Below are 12871 nucleotides of genomic sequence, written 5' to 3'. Positions count from 1 at the left end.
CCATGAGGTGATGGGACCAGATGCCATGATCTTAGTTTTCTGAATGTTGAGTTTTAAGCCATCTTTGTCACTCTCCTCTTTCACTTTCATCAAGAGGTTCTTTAGTTCTTCTTTGCTTTCTGCCATAAGGGTGGTGTCATCTGCATATCTGAGGTTATTGATATTTCTCCCAGCTATCTTGATTCCAACTTGTGCTTCATCCAGCCCAGCGTTTCTCATGATGTACTCTGCATATATAAGTTAAATAAGCAGGGTGACAATGTACAGCCTGGACGTACTCCTTTCCCGATTTGGAGCCAGTCTGTTGTTCATGTCCAGTTCTAACTGTTGCTTCCTGACCTGCATACAGATTTCTCAGGAGGCAGGTCAGGTGGTCTGGTATTACCTTCTCTTTAAGAATTGTCCACAGTTTGTTGTGATCCACACAGTCAGAGGCTTTGGCATAGTCAATAAAGCAGATGTTTTTCTGAAACTCTTGCTTTTTTGATGATCCAGTGGATGTTGGCAATTTGATCTCTGGTTCCTCTGCCTTTTCTAAATCCAGCTTGAGCATCTGGAAGTTCACCGTTCATGTACTGTTGAAGCTTGGCTTGGAGAATTTTGAGTATTACTTTGCTAGCATGTGAGATGAGTGCAATTGTGCAGTAGTTTGAACATTCTTTGGCATTGCCTTTCTTTGGGCTTGGAATGAAAACTGACCTTTTCCAGTCCTGTGGCCACTGCTGACTTTTCCAAATTTGCTGGTATATTGAGTACAGCACTTTCACAGCATCATCTTTTAGGATTTGAAATAGCTCAACTGGAATTCCATCACCTCTGCTAGCTTTGTTTGTAGTGATGCTTCCTAAGGCCCACTTGACTTCACATTCCAGGATGTCTGGCTCTATGTGAGTGATCACACCATCGTGGTTATCTGGGTCGTGAAGGTCTTTTTTGTATAGTCTTTCTGTGTATATAAACTTAAAGACATATTAAAATCAAAGGTAATAAACACTCAAAATTCATCATTTCCTAATTATTTCACTATATTTTACCATAACCTGTGCTCGTCAAGTCATTTGTGTCTATTGTAATGTGTGGGGAGAATAATTTTTATTGGCATAATACAGTGCATCTCTTTCTACATCCATCTTCAGTAGTAACATCACGTTGGTTTCTTAAAACTGGCTGTGACAGATAATATGGCCAATAATATTGTAATAATTTTGTATGGAGACATGTTTATTAGGCTTATTGTAGTGATTATTTTGTAATGTATGCCAATGTCAAATCACTATGTGGCACACCTGAAACTAATATAACATTGTACATAACTATTTCAATTATATTTATATATATATATATATATATATATATATAATTTTTTAAAGACTGGCTGTGACAGAAGCATGTATACCATGGGAATCAAAACACAAAACAAATCAGAGCTTTGGGCAGGAAAAGGGAAGGAAGAAGCTGTTAACAACATATACTAGCACACCTCTGGTGAGTGTCCCCATTACAGAGTTTGAGCCTTGAAGAGTATAATATTCATGGTTGTGAAAAGAATAAAGGGTTTTGTGACTGCAGCTTGCAAATTTCTAAACCTAGCATGTAGCAGTCTTCATGATCTGACCTCAATCTTCCTGCACAGGTTTAGCCCAGATCCTCTATTTTCTGGCCTCAACCATCATATAACACATTAGGTTTACTCATGCTTCCATTTATTCAGCAGTTACTGAGCTCCTACTGAATACTGGGCACTGTGCTCTGGATTGAGGGTTCAGGAATGTAAGGAATCCTTCCTGCCCTCAGGGAGCTCACAGTTTAGGAAAGAAAGGGAAGCAACAAACATGTGCACACTTGTAAGAGGGCATGGCAAGTGCCATGATGAAGACAGGCATGAGCACGTGCTTTGTGAGAACACAGGATATGCACCCACGAGCAACGGCAACGAGGAAAGCTTCCTGGAAGACGTGACAGTCGAGCTGCATCTTCATGAGGCAATATGCTTTAGTGATTAAGCGCATGGCTTCCTGAGTTGAATTTCTTGGGTTCAAATCCAGCTCCACTAGATTACTAGCTGGATAACTTTGAAGAAATTGCTTAACCTCTCTAAATCTCAGTTGTCTCATCTACAAAACCAGACTCCTCCTTCACAGGGTTTTTGTGATGATTAAATGTAATCATAAATATAAGGCATTTAGTGTAAAGTTGATGATACAGAAATGCTTATATAACATTTGTCTTTATATTAAGTATTTGCCAAGTGAAGAAGGGAGTGAGGAATGTTTCTGGTAGAGAAAATGGTGCATGCAAAAACCTAGAGGCATAAAAAATTATGACGTTTCCTCAAATGCGTTTCTTAAAATACAGCTGTTACCCAAAACAACAGCAAAGTGGGAATTTACCATCTTTTTAAAAAATGGTTGTTTCTGTAACTTTCTATAGCTACCACTCCAGTTGTATGACCCAAGAATCATCGTACACTCCTTCCTTCCACCCACTCCATGTTCATTCAGTCACCAAGTCCTGTAGGTGAGTGCTCCTCAGCCACTGAAGACCTTAAAGTATTTTGAATAGAGTCATGACAAAATATATTATTGGGTTTTTGAAAGATGGGTCTGGAAACAGTATGATGGATGCATTGGGAATGAGAAGAGACAAATAAGCCTAGAGAGACTAATTTGGAATCTACTGTAGCAACCCCACCAAATAGATGGAGAAGAGTTGGAGAGAAGACTGGTTCCACAGACATGAAAGAGGGTGAAGTGTGAGGACTTTGTTGAGCAATAGGAGTGGGGAAGATAATTTCCAGATTTTTGTCTTGGTTCACTGGGGCCAACCATTGATAAGAAGAATAAGAGTAAGGAGTGGGTTTTGGAGGGAAATAACACACGCACTCCTTCCTTTCTGCTCAGTAGCAAATTCAAAGCTTCACACTTTTCTCAAGTCTCATAGGAGAACCCAACAGAGAATCTCACTTGTTTATCCTTCAGGGAAAAAGAAGTCATCAGGTAAGAATCGCTCCATTTCCTTATTCCCACTGACTAACTCTTCTGTATCTTCCTTCACGCCCCAGTGGAAGAGGCTGCCCCCTCAGGTCTCACCCAACCCTGTGCCCTCGGACCGCAGCCCCAGTGAGAGTGTCTCCTCAGAACCTTTCCCTCTCCCTCACTAATTCTTTCCCACAGCACATAGCTTTCAAATGTTCTCAAATCTTCTTCTACCTTTTTGCTTATTCCTTGCTTTTCTTTCTGTCTTCTTCTTCATCTTTTTAAAATTATTTATTTCTTTGCTGGCCCAGATCTTAGTTGCCCCACTCAGGATCTTCAGTCTTCACTGATGCATGTGAACTCTTAATGGTGGCATGTAGGAACTAGTTTCCTGGCCAGGGATCGAACCCCAGATCCCCCCAGCACAGAGTATTAGCCACTGGCCCACCAGGAAAGTTCCTATTCCTGGCTTTACTTTAACCTCTTTTCTCTAAGATAAATCACCACTGCTAACTTCAAGTTACATTTACAATACATCATCATTGTTAGAAGCTCAAAAATACACAGAATATGAAGGAGAAATCATTTGTAATTTCACTATCCAGAAATAGTTCTTGCTAATGGACTGGTATATTTCTTTCTTTCTAGTAATTTTTCCATGCATATATCCAAGTATGCATAAATGTCTACTTTATAAATATGTTCACTTCAAATTGTACATGTTTTGCCATGTTATTAAAATTTTTTTCCATAAACATTATGTTAAATGATATATAAAGCATCTATTATCTGGCCCAAATGTATTTAATTACCTCTCACTTGAATTTTTTTGAATTTTTCTAGTAATTTGTTAACATAAATAGCACCAAGTATTATAAACATCTTTATTCACATTTTAGATTGTTTCCTTAGAATAAATCTGTAAAAGTGGGACTCTTGTGTCAGAGTATAAACATCTTTCAAGATTTTGATACATAGTTCCAAATTGCTTTCCAGAAAGCTTGTACTAAAATACATTCCTATTCACTCTGCTTTTGTTAGAGTTATTATCATTTTCTTTTAAAAAGAATTTTTTTCACTTAATGATCAAAAGTGAGATCTGATTTTGTTCTGCACTTCTTCAATTAAAACTGTTGATCACTGAACTGTTCACTTAAAAATGATTAAGATGAAAAAAAAAGATTAAGATGATTAATGTTATGTGTATTTTACCACAATTAAAAAATTGAAAAAAAGTAAGGTTAGGCATTTTTAATATTTATTAATTTCTACTTTCCCTTTGGTGAAATATGTATTCTTGTCCTTTGTCCATTTAACTATTGGACTCAATAGTTTTCTTATTGATTCTTATGAGTCCTTTATACAGTAAAGGCATTAAATCTCTTGCTGTCAAATTTATTGAAACTATTTTTCCCTATTAGTTTTTCTTCATGTAAGTTTGTTTATGAGCTTGAATGTTTATGGAGGAGAGGGTAGTATAGACACATTTTAAATTTATTATATTCAAATGTTTTAATGATTTCCTTTGGGTTTTCTTCCATTTCTATTATGCTCAAAAAGTTCTTTACTAGCCAGCCATCAAGTAATCATTCATCTGCATGATTTTATTACAGATATTGTTCTCCAGTCCTAGGTGTAAAACAAAATGAAAACATTCATTCTCTATCTCAAGGAACTCCACTAGCCAACGAAGGAGACAGACATATACACAGGTAAATACATACATGTGAAAGATTGGCAAAGGAGTGTCCACCCTACTTAACGAGGTTCATGACTAGGTCAGGGGGCCAAATCTGCCTAAAGCAATTCATCTTGTGATTTTACCATCAATTAATTTTGGACCATGTAACACATGCACAAAATTGTGCTATTTCTAGAAATATATGAAATAGGAATATGATTGCCCATTCCAACTAATCAGTGCCTTCTTCCTGGCTCGGGAGGTTTTAAAAGCAATGACTCATAAAATATTTCCCAGGCAACCGTCCATCCAGTTTCTTCCCACAAGTCTGAATTTGTCAGCCTGTCTCAATTTTGCCTAAGAAATTAAATCTTCATTTTAGTTTTATTAGCACTTTTACTGGTTTGCTGTTTTTAAAAGAAAACATGCAAATTATAATGCAAATAAACAAGAAATTAAAAGTCTACAATGGTGATGATTTTTACTAAATGACCATTAGTAAAGGTTTCCAGAAATTAATCAGAACAGACAGGTGTGGCAACCACTTGTGAAGGAAGCCTTCACAGAAAAGCTTAGAGTTCTAGGAAATATTGAGTCTCAAACATTGCTAACAGGAGTACAACCCTGCCATAGGATAATTTTTTTCAATACGAGTTAAGAGACTTAAAGGGGTTTTAATTTTTGAAATAATAATTCCATTTCTTTAAAACTATTTTAAAGAAATCAGAGATTTATATATTATTATAGTGATATGCATTATGGCAAATATTCTAAGCAGCCTCAGAAATAAAGGAAAAGATTAGATGAATTATTAATAGAGCTGTACTACAGAAAACTACATAACCATTCAAAAAATGGTTTCCTTTGGGTTTTCTTCCATTGAAGAAACAAAATGTTTTATGTTTTTAAAAATTCTTATGTACAATGACATAAGAATATGCTTTAGATAGTGCAAGATGAAAAAAATCAGGTTACAAAAACTATGTATGGTTGATTCCAATTTAGATATAAAAGAGACTGGAAGAAAATACACCAAAATAGTTTTCTCTGGCTAGTGTGATTACAGATGGTCTTCACATTCTGGATATTCAAAATTTTCTACAATAAACTAAGTTCTACAGGGGGAAGGAGCTATTTTCTATAAATGTTTGCCCTGTGCAGTAAAAAGTCAATCCTTGTGATTGGCTTTGAGGCGGCCTATTTCCACCCACACCATTTCCAGAAAAGGGGAAATGTTTAGAGGTCTGGAGCATAGTGAATGCTTCTATGGAAAGGATAAAAAAAGACATGCTTCACACTTTACCTGAGAGATGTTCCATATTTCATCTCTGTTCCCACCCAGGTCTTACAACATTCTCTATAAAGACCCATCACTTCTTATAGAAAACTACAAAAATAGAACAATGCATTGAGTGTCCACAATATGCCAGGTAATTTTACATGCATTATCTTATTCGATCCTCACAGAAACCTAAAACATCGACTTTGAGTATGTCTAGGCGTTATAGATATATTAAGTATTAGAGCCAAGATATGAAATCTAGGCCACTGACTCCAAGTTAAGAGCTTATCACAACTGCCTCTTTTACCTGCATATCTGAAGTATTTATACATATAGTCCAAAAAGTGTCCATGCTGTTTCAACTACTTGTCAGCTTAGAGAAATGAGACATTTGTATTTTTCACTAATCTGTTAAGCATGTGATTATTTATATGTTGTATATAAATATTGGCTACTTGTGTTTCATTTGAGCTCTGGTCCCCATTATCATCAATACCAAAAAACAAGTTCCAAACTTTTTCATGAAGAACAGATATATGGTTCTTCTCAAACAACAAGCCTTCCCAAACATTTTTAAAGGATTTGTTTAAAAAGAAAAACTGAGTTACAGATTGTGTATTTAAATTTGTCTTTCCAGATTCACTTCTTTAAATCACTTTCCAAGTAACTAGAGATATGTGTTTATCTTTCTGGTAATCCCTTTGTACTTACCATCCCTCCCCAGTTCCCCATGCTTCCTGCCACAGCAAAGAAATCAATCTCTCTCATCTCAATTAATCCTAGATTAAAACCAATTTGAAATTTTTGTTCAACATTCACCAAGATAGTTTTCTAAGACTGGCCCAGTTCTGCTTTGATCATTTACTGTTTCTCTTATTAGTAACGTATATGTTCTAAATTATTTCACACTTCTCCATATATCATCTTGTGTTTGTTCTCCTTCATCTTATTTCTACCTATTTACATTATACATTTCTCAGGAATCATGACTACTTATTTTTTCTCTTAAATCACCCCACACGCTTTATTAAGTGTTATGTACATTTCTTTATTTGATATATACATAACGGGTGTCCAATAAATGCTTGTTAATCAAATGTTCCCAGCTTACTCCTATTCACCTACAAACACATATTCCCAAGAAAATCAACAAAATGGAAAATAAATAGGCGAAGAATAAAATACCACACTTTGAATTAGCATATAAGCCTATGCTCTCTTTCACTTTACTAGGTACTCTTAGGCTGGGGAGAAGAAGTTTGGTATGTCTCCTAGCTTTTTTAGGAATTTCAGAATTGATGGCCAATTTCAGGGTCTGTCATTGTGACTGAGTTATCAGTGGAAATATTATGAGAGTTCAACTAATTACATTAGTTTGGTCTTTTCTGAAAAAAATTAGTAATGTGCAAAAATATCACCATGTATTAATCTAGCCCTAAAGCTGCTGAAGTTTTCATAGTAAAAAAAACTTATCTGAAAAAAAAAACTTATCTGAGGTAAAAGCTTTTATATATAAGAATTTCTAATAACTAAGTGTATGAACTTATTCAAATCATTTAACCACTTGAGTAGCAACTTCTTCTTCTACACAAAAGGGATAATAATACACTCCACACCTTACGTGGATGGTTGTAAGGATCCTATGAGATAATGCGCATTATAAACTCAGCTGAAATATACAAACATGAACTTACTTTTTTAATGCAGAGTTCCCCATATGCTCTTTCAGTTATGATTTTAATATTTCTAATTATTTGTGAGGTTGATGGATATGCTCCCCATTAATGAGTGACAACCCTTTCTTGTCTTCATTAGGACCATTTCCATCGCATTGCTTCCTGCTGGCTTTATTGAATGATAATCACCACAAGCCACATGCTCTTTAAAAATAGACCTGTTTTAGCCACTGGTTATCACAGTCTGATCCTTTTATTCTTCTAATGCAGACTGTCCCCTCAGGTACAGTAAAAGAGCGGTATTCAATTAAAATTCTTGCAGTCTTAAGTGGACAGAAAAATAAGTCCATTTTAACTATGCAAAATAAACTGTATTCCTTAAACAAGTTTTCATTCATTTTTATCACACACTATCACTTTCTCTATCAACACTTTGCTTTAAAAAAAATCTTTTATTTTTTAATTGGTTCTGGCAAAATTCCAAATATACACTCTTCCAAATGCTTAATTATTTGACATTGCTGCTGCTGCTGCTGCTGCTAAGTCACTTCATACAATTCCCAAAATATCCCTAAGTAGTTAGAGGAAATGGAAGAGGGGAAAAGGTGTGGAAACCATTAGAGGTAATATGGTGCCTTGAACACATGCTTCCAGCTGTCTCTCTCCTATTATCTTACGGAAACAATCCAGGAAATAAAAATACATCTATGTGAGCAGACCTAGATCAGCAGTGGGAACGGAACTGGGGCAAAGGTACCAACATTTACCAGCAACATTGAAGACAATCTGCTAGACATGGGGCAGACTAATATGCGCTGAAGAAGGAACCCTTGTGTCCAGAGGGGCTTAAGAACAGGTGATCCCAGCAGGCACTTAATACTAATTCCTCACAAGGAGGGACTAAGACTGAAGGCAAGACTAGAAAAGTCAGGGGCATTCAAGAAAGCCACCACAGAGACTCCTAGGAAAGGACTGGTCCGAGAGAGTATACAGCTGGGCTTGCTCTGGACGCAGACGTGTGCATTTTTTTAACCCAAATATACACTCTGCTTTGGATATCTTCCCATAATGGATAGATCTACTGCACTATTTCTAATTTTTCAGTCACACTTCTGTATAGCTGTATCACATCTGTGTATACTGCTGAAAGAATAGTTAACTAAATTCCAAAAAGTAAGTTGCTAATCTAAAGGTGTGTGAATTTCATTTTGATTAATACTGCCAAACCACCTTCCTTAAAACGTCAAAGCCACCTATTTTGCACCACCAAAGTATGTATCAATATCTACAAATCCTTACCAATTACTATATTTTAATTCTTTAGTTTTCATGTTATCTCCATATCACAATCAAAAAAAAAATTTTTTTAGCCACTCTAAAGGGCAAAAGGTGACATTTCATGTTCTTTTATTTTTCTTTTCTTGAATGACTCATGAGGTTGAGCATATTTTCACACATTTGTAAACCACTGTATTTCTTCCTCTGTGAAATTTCTACCTTTTTCGTTTTGCTTATTATTCTCTTGAGTTTTTGTTTCTTTGGTTTCTTTTTTTCTTTTTTGGTTTATAAGCAGGAGAGTAGTTAAGAGAACAGAAGCTGGAGCCAACCCAACTGGATTCAAATCCCATCTCTGACCCTTAGCAGATAAGTGACTCTGGAGAAGTTAATTAAGCTCTCTGTACTTGTTCCCTCATCTATAAAACGATGATGCTAGAACCTGTCCCATAGGGCTACTGTGGGATTCTGAATGGCTTAAAATTAAAAAGCACTTAGAAGAATGCCAGACACAGAGAGAAATGCCTGATAAATGTTAGCAATCTATAGGACTTTTGACCAGGACTGTCAGGAATCATTTATCTGCAGTGATTATTTTCTTCCACTGTACCGCTACTCTTCTTCATTTTGTTTTGTTTTAATCTGTCTTAAAGTGTACTAAAGTTTTTTTCATTTTTATAGAGTTAAATCTGTCAATCTTTTCCTTACAGAAAAAGATTCTTTTTTTAATTGAAGTATATTTGATTTACAATGTGGTGTTAATTTCTGCTGTGTAGCAAAGTGATTCATTTTTACACACATGTACCTACTTTTTCATATTCTTTTCCATTATGATTTATCACAGGATATTGACTATGGCTCTACTGTACTATACAGTACAATGCTATATAGTTCTAATAGATTATACAGTAGGACCTTGTTGTTTATCCAGTCTATATATAATACTTTACATTTGTTAGCCGCAACCTCCCAATCCATCTTGCCAACCCCCCTTGGAAACTTAAGTCTGTTATCTATCTCTGTGAATCTGTTAGAAAAAGATTCTAGTATCATGCTCAGAAAAGTAATTCTCACTCCAGGATTTTATAAAGGCTTCTTCCACATGTCCTTCCAGTGATTTTATAATTTTATTTTTTTTGACAATGGGCTCTTTAATCAATTTGAAACTTGTTTGTATAAGCTGGGTAAGATAAGACAAACTTTACTCTTTTCTTCATGGATAGCCAATTGTCCTGCTCCCCTTCTACTTACTAATTTGAAATACTCAGTACATCAAAGTTCCAACTGGAATTGCATTATTTTCATATCACCTTGGAGAGGATTGGTAATTTTATAATATGAGTTGTCCTATCTTAGGACATAGTAGTTTCTCTGTTTATTCCAACCTTTCCTTGTGTCCTTGGTTAAAGTTTTGCGGGTTTCCTTTATAAATCTTACCCATTTCTTGCTCATATATTATTAAACACTTCTTTAATTTACCAGTTGAGTTTACTAATGTAATGAATTACATTAATATATTTTCCAGTGTTGAATCATCTTAATTGACTACAGGGTTCCATTTGATGATTTCTCATGAAATATGCCAAACATACAAAAAAGTATTACATATATTTAATTTATATTATGCTGTGCTGGGCTTAGTTGCTCAGTCATATCCGATTCTTTGCGACCCCATGGACTGTAGCCCACCAGTCTCTTCTGTCCATGGGGATTCTCCAGGCAAGAACACTAGAATGGGTTGCCATGCCCTCCTCCAGTGGATCTTCCCAATCCAGGAATCAAACCCAGGTCTCCCACATTGCAGGCAGATTCTTTACCATCTGAGCCACCAGGGAAGCCCATGAATACTGAAGTGTGTAGCCTATCCCTTCTCTAAGGGAATCTTCCAGATCCAGGAATCAAACCAGGCTCTCCTGCATCTCAGATGGATTCTTTACCAGCTGAGCTACCAGGGAAGCCCATGTTATACTTACATCTTATATTTAATTAACAGTTAATATAGTATAAATTAAACACCTCTGTATTACTCACCATTAATCTTTATCAAGTCTAACATTTTGCTACACTTAAGTAACTGGAAGGAGGATAGAAATTTATCAGTACAGGCCCTTAGGCACTTCCCTTGCTCCCTACTCAGACATAGCCATTATCCTGAGTTTAAGGTTTATCATTAGCATGGACATGTTTATAACATTAATTATGAAGACCTCACAAACAATATGAAGCACTATGCAGTATTTTTCAACCTGCATATTAAATGTATGATACTATATTATTGTTCTGCAACTTGGTTTTGCTTTGTTTTTTGACTCAAAAAAATTTATAATTATTGATGTCTGTAGTTCTAGTTTACTTATTTTGATAGTATAGTATTCCAGTTTATGAATATATTACACTTTCATTTGTTCATTCTTATGCTGATAGACATTTAGGGTATTGCCAATGTTTTCCTATTATACACGGGGCTATGATGAAAACTCTGTGCACATTCATAGATTTTCCTTAGAGCTGTACTACCCACTACATTAGCCACTTCTCTAAACAGCTTGTTCATATCTTTGCCCATTTTTCTAGTAGATTTGTTGGTCTTTTATTTTATAGTTGTAGGAGTACTTTGTATAGTTAGAATATAAATCTTATATGGGTTGTATGTGATATAAACATTTTCTCCCATTCTGAACTTTTCTATCAACTTTGATTATGGTGCCTTTTGTTAAGCAAAGTTCTTTTAATTTCATCAATCTTTGCCTTTATGCTATAGGCTTTTGATTGTGTTATTCAACAAATCCTTCCCTATCCCAAGGTCAAAAACATATTTTGTACATTTTCTCCTAAAATGTCCTGAAATATTAAAGGCTTTCATATTTAGGTCTTAAATCCCTGCCCCTAGAATTAACACTTTAGTATATGGTATGACAATTTTCCCTTCTATGTGGATAGCCATCTGTTCCATGACAATATTTTGAGTAGTTCTGTTCCCAATTATCTGTAATGTCACATGCTATACCTCTATATGCATATGGCTCTTTTCTGTGCTTTCTATTCTGTTACATATATGTACAGTGGGTCCTCTATATTTGTAAGTTCCACAGACAGGGATTAAACCAACCACAAATTTAAAATATTTGGGAAAAAAATTCCAGAATGTTCCAAAAAGCAAAACTTGAATTTGTCATGCATCAGCAGCTATTTACATGGTATTTACATTGTATTCAGTATTATAAGTAATCTACAGATGATATAAAGTACACAGGAGGACGTGCATACATTATGTATGAATGCTATGCCATTTTATATAAATCACTTGCACATCTGTGAATTTTGGTATTGGGGACATTCTGGAACCAATCTCCTATGGATACTGAGGGATGACTCTATTTGTATATCTTTGCATAAATATGATATTATTTTAGTTGCCTTAGGTTTATAGTTGCTCAGACGATAAAGAATCTGCCTGCAATGCAGGAGACCGGGGTTCAATCCCTGGGTTGGGAAGATCCCTTGGAGAAGGGAATGGCTACCCACTCCAGTATTCTTGCCTGTTGAGTCCCATGGACAAAACAGACTAGCAAGCTACAGTCCACGGGATCACAGAGTTGGACACGACTGAGCAACTAACATTTTCACTTTTCCAGGTTTATAGCAAGCTTTGATATGCGGTGGTATAATTTCCCCAAATTATTCTCCAAAATTTGGCTTAGCTTTTGTTCTTTCTAATGAATTTTAGTATCAGTTTGACAAGTTCCACAGACAGCACTGAATTTGTAGATTGATTTGGAGAAAATGACATAATAATAATATTCAATATTCCTTCTCACAAAAATGGTATGTAGTTCTATTTATTCATATCTTCTTTAATGTGATTCAGTGATGTTCTATTTCCTCTATAAAGCATCAAGGTTATTTTGTTAGGTTTATTCAAACATATCTTATTATTTTGTTGCTGTTATGTACTATATATTTTCTACTAATTTTCTAAATA

This window comes from Dama dama, chromosome 3 (assembly GCF_033118175.1).
Source record: "Dama dama isolate Ldn47 chromosome 3, ASM3311817v1, whole genome shotgun sequence".
In the NCBI taxonomy this organism is placed as follows: Eukaryota; Metazoa; Chordata; class Mammalia; order Artiodactyla; family Cervidae; genus Dama; species Dama dama.
This window is presented reverse-complemented; position numbering follows the sequence as displayed.